General features: G+C 40.3%; 1 long non-coding RNA gene across 1 annotated transcript in view; it reads right to left on the bottom strand.

Annotated features, from left to right (window-relative positions):
* The window catches only part of LOC120572689, a 52,617-nt gene that overhangs the window by 19,950 nt on the left and 20,238 nt on the right, over positions 1-12,429 (bottom strand). The gene's annotated exons all lie outside the window — the stretch shown is intronic.

The raw sequence follows: 12,429 nt of genomic DNA, 5'->3' as shown, positions 1-12,429 counted from the left end.
CAGCATGTACATGCTCGGTTGTGTAAAGAATTACAATGGCTTTACGTGTATTGTTTTTTTTTCCACAAATACTTGGAATAACAGTTTTTAAACACTACTTTTGTTATTAAACATTACAATATCACTAAATATTCTGGTGATGTAAACAGTTTATTTGTATGTGTACCTGAGGATGGGGTAAAAAGAGAGACAGGGAGTACTTTATGTGTGAGTGAAAAAGAAGAAACCTTTCTCTGACACATATTTCAATCAGTATGCAGGACTCCTGGGTCACCAATGTCAGTTTGCTTTCATCAAAACCTGCTCCACGCAGCTCATGAGACACAGCAATGTGCACAGACACACAATACATGCACACACATACACACACAGCACAGCTGTCACACTAGGCAGCGCAGATGATGGGCTTGTGGGAGGCAAATCCACCTCTGTTCTGTTCCTGCTCAGAAGAGTAGTCAGAAAGACTCCCAAACCAGGCCAAAGCACGCTGAAGTAGGCCAGCCCTGGGACCAAAGTGTCCTGCAGTGCCATGTAGGTTTTTTCTACCAACAAGGACTAAATTCTTTTGTCAGGATCTGGCAACTAGTTAAAGATGGGTGCGTGTATTAAAAGTGTATTTGAGAGTTTGTGCATAAGAATACTTATATCCTAGTGAATACTAGACTGATCTCAAGGTAAACTTTGGAGCCTAAAATAATGAGTATAATTTAGGTTTTAGTAAGGTTTACGGATGAGGTTAAAACTGGGATAAGGTTTAGCTTCAGGAAATAATTTGGCATGTAGTGGTGAGAATTAACATTTGGCTCAATAAAAGAAGGCTTGGTAGCCTTGTTGGAGGAGCCCATAAATAATAATCAGGCTCATACACCACATTATTCAGCAACATCGGGTATTGAGTGGCTGTGTTGTTTCAGTCTTAATCTGTTGTTGTTTGCACTGCTGCTTGGTTATCACTCCTAATTCTCTATCTGGCACATAATTACGGCTCCCAACAGGATCCAGCATGGCAGGACTGATGCCATGCTAGTATTCAGCCTAGTACATGTGTGTCTATGTCTGTGTGTGCATGTGAATGGGTCTGTGAGTAGCAGAGAGACTGCTGTTTTGCTAAAGTTTTTGGCTGTGTGGGCGACACACAGTTGGATTGAGCTGAAGTCTCCAGGGAGCAAAATAGGTGTTCATGTTCGGGTGCAAGACAGAATTAGGATCTTGTTAAACACATGCTGGTAAAGAGGCACACATACCACCATTACCTCTTCTCATCACAGTGCAAAAAGCAAATACAGTACGTACACACACACACAGCCGCTCCCTAGTGAGTCAGCAGTAATCCTGCTCCAGCTCTGGTCCCAGAGAATCATGTGTCTGTCTGTGGTAATCACCACACATACACACACACATATTAATCCTCTCACACCTTGGCCCTGCACCAAACTCTACATTGACACTGATCCCAGACCAACGCTTACTGCTTAAAGGAGTTTAAAATCAGTGGGCGAAAGAGATGAATCAACACCCACCACTGATCTATGTTCAGCTGAGACTCCAGCCGCTCCAAATATTCTAATGGGATGGCACATTTCCTGTTCAGAATCACTTTAATGATGACGTGATATCGGTTGGGACAATGGCAGTTCAGACATTTGTTTGGTAAAAACCCTATTAGAATATATAAAAAAATATGTAAATCTATAAAAAAAAGTCCCCAAGTCTTTAACTTTGACATAAAAAGGCAGGCAGGGTATTTTTAATTGAATCCATCAGATTGATTTGATGATACTGCATCTCTATCAGTGTAGAAGAACTCAATCTCATCTGCTGATTGCCTGAGCTCTTCACATAAAAGAAGCGGGAATGTTTCATTAAGGCCGTGATAATTCAACAAGATATACTTTAGAAATCAGAGCGTATTCAGAACTGTGTACAGGGTAAAAATAGCACCTAGACGAAATTAATTAAAAGGATACATCCACTATACAGGCAAGACCTTGTTATTGAGAAGTGAGAGAGTTGAAGTGACGTTTCCTTACAGTTACATAGAGTATTGTTATCTCTCTGTGTGTTTGTGAATAAATGGCAAGGCTTTGTTGCTGGCCTACAACCAGCAGACCAATCCTGGCTAAACAAGTCCATACTCTCAGCATTGTTCCAGCAGTCAACGAGGAGCACAGAATCACCATGGCACACGCCACAAGTCAGTGTCAGTTAAAATGATTCTTTACTTGTAACTACATACTATATTAACTTGCAATGATAAGCTGACTTCGACAAAAAGAAGTTTGGTATAATGAATTACACAGTCTCTTCTCGTTGCACCACTGCATGCTTAGAGGCTTCAAGCCAGCAATCTGCAGCACCTTATTATTAAACATAAAAAATACAGTATTGGTTGGCCAAACAAAAAAACACTAAAAAACATACTTGCATATTTTTGACGAAACGCAAAAGCGATTTTCAGGGGAATGTAGCCATGTTTTCCTTCATTAAGATTAAACAAATGCCAGAATAACAAATGGAATACAATGTATTATGTGTTCAATCTAAATTCAAAAGCATCCCTACTACTGTACATACTGACCAGTATCTGATTTTAACTATCATACTCATCAATCGATCATTATCTCACTTTCATAATCAATTATTTTTCCGGTCATATATATTCAAGTCAATCTCATCCTTCTTCGTACCTGTGGCAGACCAGAGTGACTGCATTCTGGCGGGCTCCCCAGCACGAACAGATATTGTTTATTGCGATTACTGCAATACTGTACCGAGCACAGCAACTCGTCTACCTAATAATAGCACTAATGCTTTTGACAGTGTGAAGGTGTTAACTGGTGATTATACTGACAATGCTAATGCTTTGTTTCTGTCTGCCAAAATGTAATTTACTAATTATAAATGACACTAATCACAGTACAAATCTGTATCGGATCTTCAGAGTGGGAAAGTGTTAGAGTTAGTGTTTGATAATCAATACTGACACAGAGACCCTGTTACAAAAACTGTCATACTACTTTATAGTAGTTATTTGCCTGACAGACTGTATTGACACAAACAAGTGGGGTTAATTCATTGACTGTTATGTGACAGGCTGATTGATCTGTTTAAGTATATGTTGGTCATTGCATACACTGACACCTGTTAGCAAATAGAGTGATGACCTAGATAAATGTAGCCATATGCAAAGTACGCGTTGATCTACCGACTTCAACATGGCCCTCATGGATTTCTATGAATGTTGCTCACTTAAACCACATTCCATTCTATGTTGCACAGCCTATATGCATTAGTGTCTCTTTTCCTGGCCCCACCTGCTTGTCCCATATAACTTCACATTGAAATGAGAAAAATAGCTGTTCTAGGCTCTAGGAAAGTTTGATGTATATCAAATGTAGCTAATTAGCCTGTTATCCTCTGTCTGTCGACACAAATTGCCCTGTGGGACAAATAAAAAATTGATTGACTGAATTGAGGATAATAACAAGTTAGGTTGGGCAGGCATCCGTTATCGCCTTTTTAACACGAAACCTTTTGATGTAGCATGTATTCTCAATGTTGACTGCTGCTTTGACTAAAAAGAGCATCCGGACATGTTATTGCCAATAGGTTGACCCTCCAAAAAAAAAAATGCTAATGTTAACAAGACGGCAGAGTCAGACTGAATAAATTAAGTGGCAATGAAAAGGCTATTCAGTCAGTCAAAATATCAGCCTAGCAATCCCCTACTCCATCCTGTTGGAAGAGCAAACAAAATAGGAAATGGGCAAGTAGAGTGGATGTTTTTCTGGCCTCCTTCCAACTCAAAACCTCATCTCTTGCTGCCGTTAGACAGGCCAGCAACGTAATGAGTGTTGGTGGTGAGAAAGGCTGATAATATGGGGGACAAATGTGAAGCAGAGAGAGGGTGTTAGTGCTCCAGCATTTTTTTTTTAAGTGTTTCTTTCACTGCCACAAATTGTTATTCACCTGCACCATCTTGTTTAATCACACCATTGATTTTGGCTTTTAAATTTCATTAAATAGCAGTGGTGGAAAGTAACACAGAGAAGTTTTAACATCCATTTCCGCTGCTTGTGCATCATCCCATTGACAATGACATCTAAATGAACATTAACAACTACTTTCAGAGGTATCAATTTTCGTTTTTGCAATTGGTGCTTTTTCTACAATTGTTATTCATTTCTTTTACCTTTATAATCTTTTCTAACTTTCCTCCTTCAGTGCATTCCTTTTTACCGATACATTCCACCATTTTTAAGTCATAGCTATTAACGTTATTACAGCCTGCATTGGCCAGCTTCCACAGATGCCCTTTAAACAGCACGAAACGTCTCCTAATTATAAAAGTTAGTTTGTTTTCTCACAGAATGTGATGCTAGTTTCCAAAATGTAGGCTTTATTTTGTTCTTTACAATGTCAAGTACTTCACATCTGTCAGGGAAAACAAAATCCACATTTAGTGGGAATGGAAAGATGTAATATTAAGGGATGAGGATTTGTAATTTAAACAAAATCATTGTGAATTGTACAACAGGCTATATAAAACGAAAAGAACAGGGATGAGAAATACTGGATGTGAAATTGGATTAAAAATAAGAAAATCCATTTGAATTGCTTCAACATGCATTTTGTATGACCTTTAAAGACAGTGACACGAGCATATCATTGCATCATTCTCAGTCAGTTTTGTCAAAATGCAAAAGCAGAATGAGAGAAGAAAAAAAATAAAGAAAAAAACATGTCCCTATCCTGGCCAATCTCTGATAAATGTGTCTCTTGTCTTGTTCTGACTTAATAGCGGTCATTCAGAAATGCTCTTGAAATGCACACAAAACTAAATGGGTTGTATTTACCACCATAACCGTCTCTATTGTGTTCATTACCACCAATGTCATCATAATTACGCTCAGCTCTCATATCATAACACCACCCTCATCAGTGGCATCAGCTCTCTGAACTGGCATTTTTGTCTTTTGTTCTATTTAGTTCAGGCCTTGAACAGATAAAGAGCAGCTGATCTTAACTTACTGGTCCATCCCCGTCTCATTCTTAAGATCTCATACTTCAAATAATACATGATCAGAGTGCTTTGTTGATAAGCAGAAGGATAGTGAAGGGGGGTTAAACAAGGGTCACATTTGGCCCATAGTTTCTACTTTGGATGCGTCAGTGCTAGCGCCTCAAAAGTCCTTTTCTGAGATACTTGATTACATCTTAATAAATGGCATCCATCAGGTGAATATTATGTACTTGTGTCTGAGTCCTCCTGCTGATTTAGTGTCACAGCCCAGTTCACCCTGAATACCTGATTCATCATGATGTAAGATGCTGAAATGGGGCTAGATCAGCAGTCTGACACACTCAATAAATGTAGCCTTCAGGTGGAAAATCTGATAAAGCCTGGCATATGAGATTTTTAAACCCTGTTAGAAAAAGAGCAGAGGGTACAGTTCAGTATGAAAAGATGATTTTTCTTAAATTTAGTAATAAATGCAATTGGGTTAGCATAATTTATTAATTTCCAATTCAAGTAAACCTGTTTAAAACTGAGCTTAACATCACCATCCTGATTGTTTGTATACGGAATATGCTCCTGTCATTATTGTAATTGTGTTCTTAAACCTTTTGTTTTTTGAAAATATGACTTCTGAAGACTTCACAAGAGTCGGGGCCATGGAGGTTTTCCAAGAAAAGGTATTGTTATCAAAGTCTTATCTTGTGAGCAGGTGCTCCCTGATGTCCTTTCCTTAAATAATGTTCTGAAAGGATGAAGAAAGGGAGGAGAAGGATGACAGCCAGAGATTGAGGTAGGGTTGTGGAAATAAAGAAAAAAAAGGAAACCAAATTATTAAAGAACGACAGGAAGAAAATGGAGGTAAGAAAGCTAAAACCAGCAGGCTGTCACAGCGATCAGACGGGAAAACATTAGTTCAATGTGTGCTGGTGTTTCTGGAACACTTGAGACCATTGTCCTGTTCATACATTAGAACCAGATTAACAAAGGTGATGAACAATTGTGCTTCAGGACACTGCTGGGCAGATTATAGAGGGGCTAACAGAATGTTAAGGGGATTAACAGAGTCTGCTGGTTGTAACATGTGTAAATATTTTGTTCATGTTGGGTGCAGTGATATTGCATTATGGATTACCTCAAACACAACCCCAACAATCCACAAACTAATAAAAAGGAATACATGGTTTCAAAATGACATAGGTACAGCAGAGCATCCTTTTTAGCAGTGCCACAGAATCCATATGAACCACACCTACTATTTGTTCCTGCAGGTAACAACCCAGCTATTTACTGTACATGCAGTACTCCTTTCACATGCTGGAGAGAGAAGGATAGAAAAAGGGTACAAGGCAGAAAGATGATTGGCTATTGGCGTATATCATAAACTGCATGAAATATTGAAAACAGTAGTAGAGTATGTATGGTGTGTTGTGTGTGTGTGTGTGTGTGTGTGTGTGTGTGTAGTACAGTATGTGTAGTGTGACTGCTGAGTATAGGTTGTCCTAAAACATTAAAGTATAATAGCTGTGCATACAGTGTTTTGTCAAGGTATTTAATCTTTTATTTGATAATTTAAACATGTACATACCCAAATAAAAAGACAATAGTATAAAGGTTTTTAAGTAGTAAAGAAAAGGGGGAAATAGGGAGCAAGTAAGAGACAAAGAGAGAGCAAACCAGAGAGAATGACAGACAGACAATCATCAGGCACTAAGGTAGCGGGCATGCTCAGATAACCTCAAGCCAGCTGCCATAGCTTCAGGCAGGGACTCTCACCACCCCATGAGCACAAGCGGCTCCTCGCTGGTTTGGAGACAGAGCTCCTCTGTAAATGTCTATTGTTTTTGACACTGGCTTCCCTGACACATGTGTTTCCATGTCTAGTCGGTTTAAAATTCTCATTTAAATTCTTGGACAGCAAAATGGACATAAAACGTAAACAAATTACATTACTTAAGCACAAGACCGTTTGCCCTGCATTGCATTTACATCCTGAAAGACACTTGGTGATGTTCATGGTCAGGCCGACTTCCAATAAATGTGGAAAGCATGACTGACCTATGAATCCCCATTAGTGCATGTTAATTGAAAAAGCTTAAGGGACAAGGGAACAAAAATGTCCTGATCCGGGCATTTTTCAATGGATCAGTAGCTGCTATGTTAAGCCAGATCAAAATCTGATCCTTTATTTACTGCATTCTACTGTGTTCTCAGCCTGCTAGTTGCACCGCAGCTCAATGGTGCAAAATGCACAGTTTTCCTTATCTCCAACATTAATTATCATTAGCAAGCTCACTAATTGACATAATTCCGTGAGTAACTTACCAGGCTAAACGTTAAACTTGAGTTGACTTAAAGTGCTCTTTGCATCTGTTGTCTGTACTTGATTTCAGTCTTTTATTTATATTGTATTTAAGTTTAATATTTTTGGAACCAGGATATCCACTATTTCGACCGAGTACCTGTAGCTTGTGAAAAACAAGGTGTGTCAGATGAAGTACGCTACAGCTGTTAAAGTAAGCTGTAAGTAAAAGAATTGGATGCAGTATCGGCAGGTACCCAACATTAAAGGACTATGATTGGAAAAGGTGCCAGAAAAATGTAATCAGGACATCCCTACACTACGATAAAAACAAAAGAAAAACTGATCGTGGAAGAGAGGGTATTTTGTACAGTAGAGGGCAGCGACAGTATGAGCACAGGCAGGCTATTCAGTTGAGTGGCTTGTAAAGCAGTATTTCTTTTTGATTCTCTGAAAATAATTAAGACACACTGATTATTAAAAAAAAGAGTGCTGTATTGCACTCTGTTCACAGTAGAAATAACCACAGATGTATAGTAATGAAGTAGAACTACTTCACTACTGTACTTAAGTACTAAAAGGCTGTATCTGTACTCTACTGGAGTATTATTTTTTTCTCCTACTTCCACTTTTACTTCAGTACATATTTTTGATGAGTTTAATACTTTTACTCCGATACATTTTTTATGTGCTGCATCGTTACTCGTTACAATTATGATACGAATCATTCCAAACCCACATTATTACTGCCAGAGCGGTAGATGGCTCTGTCACCAGCTTGGATGAAGCTGGCTCATCATTGAGCGACTCAAGCGATCAAGCTGTCTTTGAGTGACCGTGGCAGTGAGGCTGAGGAAGGAGACCACCCCTGGCCCTATTTAAGAGTCCATGTTTTCATTTGTCAGAGTGAAAGACAATTCATAGAGAATGAAGTGCCTACTCTGCCTCCCGAAAGATTGCAAAATAATGGCCTTCAAAAATTCAACGTCGAATTTGAAGAAACATATCAAGGTAAGTTACAAATATAATGCACAAATGGCAGCTTGAGCTACCAGTAAGTGCTAGCTAACTAGCTACCCGCGGTTCATGACATGCTGCGGTGTTGTACATTCCTGTCCTTGTACTGCTACTACAGCCAAAAGGAATTGTGATTGTCCTTTAGGCTAAACATTTGAAATTATATAAACAATATGATATTCAAACTTTTGACTGCTTTCTTTAATAACTACATAACACAATACTTAGTACGTAGTACATTTTAAAATAAACTACTTGCAATACTTAAGTACAAAAAATGTTGAATACTTTAGTACTTCCACTTAAGTCTGGGTCTCTAGTACTTTATACATGTCTGGAAATAACTGATTTAAAAGATGCATGATCAGACTCAAGTTTACTCTAAAGGAATGTTTCAGATGGAATACAGAATATGTGTATGCATATCAAAGCGCACACACACAAACACACACACACACACACACACACAGTGTAAGCCTTGCAACCGAAGCCTGACAAAATAAATGCTCTGCACATTCAAAGAGCACATCCTAACAAAGAGGTGTGAAATACTGTGCAGAGGGACTGTGGGCTATAAGGAGGGGTGGCTCCCACAAAACAACACACACACACACACACACACACACACACACACACAACACACACACACAAGGAAGGGAACATAGTGATGCAGCACCGGTCCTCTCCTCCCTGCTTGGCGTGCCTGGAAACCATGGCAGCAGTGTCTCACGGTACTGCAGCCGTCGCCATGCCAACAGTGGCAGCAGCTTTCTGTGGGGATCAGACTTGCTGGGTGACACCTGATGAATACACGGACACACACACACACACACGGTGCCACTTAAAGGAAAAGGGAACAAAGAAAAGTGTGCACGGTGAGATTTACACAGGTGGGTAAAAACACATGCTGAGATGCATGAGGACATGCACATGTGAGCACAAACAGGCAGCAGGACACACACACACACACACACTTTCAGCAGGTGTATAGAAAGGCAACCTTTCTTTTATCCCTCTCTTCTAATGTAGTTCTTAGTCTGCATGCTCCACTCTGTCTATCTAATTAGGGAGCCTGCCTGAGTCTGGCTGTCTGCATGGGGGCACACACGCACGCACGCATGCACGCACGCACACACGCTTGCACGCACATTCACAAACACATCTTCATCTTTCTCTTAACAAAAATCACACGTCTAGTGCACACAAATGACAAGAGCACCCTATCTCTCTCCACACGCATAGAGACACACACATATCCAGAGTCACAAAAAAAACACACACACACACACACACACACACACACACACACACACACACACACACACACACACACACACACACACACACACACACACACACACACACACACACACACACACACACACACACACACACACACACACACACACACACATCCACTACGCACATATTAATAATAACCAGGTCTCCAATGTCAATTTGAGCTCTCAAGGACTGTGGCTGCTGAGCGAGGCAGAGGCCACAGAGAGAGAGAGAGGGAAGAGTAATGGCATAATACATTCAGGTTCTTATTCATGCTGATTCTCCCGCTGGGTGCACAGACTCATTTACCTAACCAATACATTTCAGACAGGGCAAAGAGGACACAGAGGTAGGGCCGGGTGAGTGTGTGCGTTCGCGGGTGAATGATAGCCTGCTATTGCCCTTTATGTGCTCTTAAACGTGATTTTTGTGTCAGAGAGAAAAAGCTTTGCGTACAGTATGTATTAGGCTCAAGAAAAAGATAGCGGTCACTGAGTCAGAGCAGAGTACGTAGCCAAGCTTTGCCATGCCATTGAATACCAACTGTCTGCATCTGATAGAGAAGAAAGAAGCCATAAAAAGACAGCCAAGGAAAGGAGAAAAAAAGAGAGGCCCTTGAGTTGATGAGGTTGAGAAATCTGGTACTTGACTCCCAATGTGTGCTAAGCATGAAGGGAGGAGAATGAAATCTCCCTTTCTTCATCTATCGCTACGTTCCTGAAGGCTGCCTGTGTTCATTCAGTCAGCCATATACTTGAGCATAAACACATATACATACAGTATACAGCACACCTATACTGTACTATACCTATACATGTGTACATACATGGAGTGTAAATGGTTGCAAAACAATAATATATATATATACACACACACATATTAAAAGAGAATTCCTGTTTAATACTGCTTGGATCTCATTCATCACAAAGTCATTTGCTGAGACCTGGGAACACAGTAACAGCGCTCATGTGATCATAGAAGTTGTTAATAAACCCCAAGGTCAGCCAATCTTATAAGAGTTTAGAGTCTGGAGTGGGCAATATGGATACAATCCTCATTCACGGTATATGTAATTTAATATTGTGATATTGATATCAATTGTGATATAATCTTTATGGGATAGTTCGGATTTTTTGAAGTGGGGCTGTAGTTATCCTCCACCATATTTTCACCGCTTTACCTTGCCGTCAGACAGCCCTTTGCGAAGGGGAACTGAAGCCGTTATATCGCTCTATTCAAAGCCACTGGACTCCTTTGACAAAACCGTATTACAGTATTTTACCTCGCAGAACAGAGGAGCTGCGACCGCTGCCTCAAGTGGTTCATTTGTTTGTTAGTTTTGTAAGTTTCCAACTCTTTTAAAACACCAAAGTCACACAATAACACAAACTAACGGATCGAGGCAGCGCCAGACCAGCATCTCCCGTGTTTTGCGATGTAAAATTACTGTTTTTGTCAAAGGAGCGTGGTGGCTTTGAAGAGAGCATAGATAAGCGCTTCAGTTTCCTGTCTGACGGCCAGATAAAGCAGTGAAAATATTTTGAACATTGTGTACACTTCAATTGATTTTTGAGATGGGCCTTTTAGGTAGATGAAATACACTTTACTGTGTCCCTGTCCATAGTCAGTTGATCAGTTGAGGATCGGATGTAAATTATGATTATTGATTTGCAATATTCTCTTTGTATGGCCTAATACACCCAGAGATATTAAAGGGCGCCTGGAAACATAACCATTAACCCAGCCTGACACTCTCTCTCTCTCACACACACACACACACACACACACAAAATTGCCATAACTGCCACAGCGACAACTCTGAGACGCTGAAACCACAACCTTATTGACCCAGAACCCTCTCTCTGCACATGTGGATAGCTTAATCTGTTCTGCTTCAAACACACACACACACACACACATTCATAGACCTCATGTAGTGTAATGCACTTATCGATCTGGATACTTTAGCACACCAGGCCAAGGTGTGGCCTGCTGGCCCATAACACTGGCTTCATGGCTGAATTTAGCCAAGAGGCAAAGCAATAGCACACACACACACACACACGCACACACGCACGCAGACACGCAAGCAGATGTCCAATGAAAAACAGTCATTACTGCCATGCTGTTTAGCCTGCTGTGTGTGTGTGTGTGTGTGTGTGTGACTTTTCCATCACACAGAAAGGCTTAGATTGTTTCACACGAGCACTGCTGCATTATCTGCTCAAGGTCTTCTGTTGTCTTCTGTTCTGCATGTCAGTAATGTCGCAAGGCAAACATTTCGGTTTCTGTCCTGTTCCTCTGGTTGGTGTTTTGGGTCTTTTAGACGTTTAAAGAGTAATGATATTTTTTAAGGTTTCCTGCCCAATATGTATTTGTTACTTCTGAAAATGTGTTCTGTGTGTGTGTGTATGTGTGGCACCTGCCTGAGGGCATGTTTGCACAGCAAGGTGTGCTGATCCACTGCAGGGATTTTTTTGTGGTGTGAGGAACAGGTGAGAGATGAGAAAAGGGAGTTGATAAGATGCCCTCCCTGCGCTCACATAACAACAGAATCACATCCTAATAGACGCACAAACTTACACACTGTTTGCATGAGTGGGAAAACGAGCTAGAGCAAACACTGTTCAACATATTTTGCCATTCTAGCACAAGAAAAAAAAAAATGCTGCTGTGCTGAACATTCACTCGAGCAAAATACACAATCCCGCATTTGTTTAAAAGTCTCCGTTTTCCAAAGTTGCCAGTCTGGCATGAGTTAAAAATCAGAGAAATATGCAGCAGATAATTGGGAACATATCCGCACAGCACA

This window comes from Perca fluviatilis, chromosome 14 (assembly GCF_010015445.1).
Source record: "Perca fluviatilis chromosome 14, GENO_Pfluv_1.0, whole genome shotgun sequence".
Classification (NCBI taxonomy): Eukaryota; Metazoa; Chordata; class Actinopteri; order Perciformes; family Percidae; genus Perca; species Perca fluviatilis.
The sequence above is the reverse complement of the archived record's forward strand: the minus strand, read 5'-3'. Positions and strand labels throughout refer to the sequence as shown.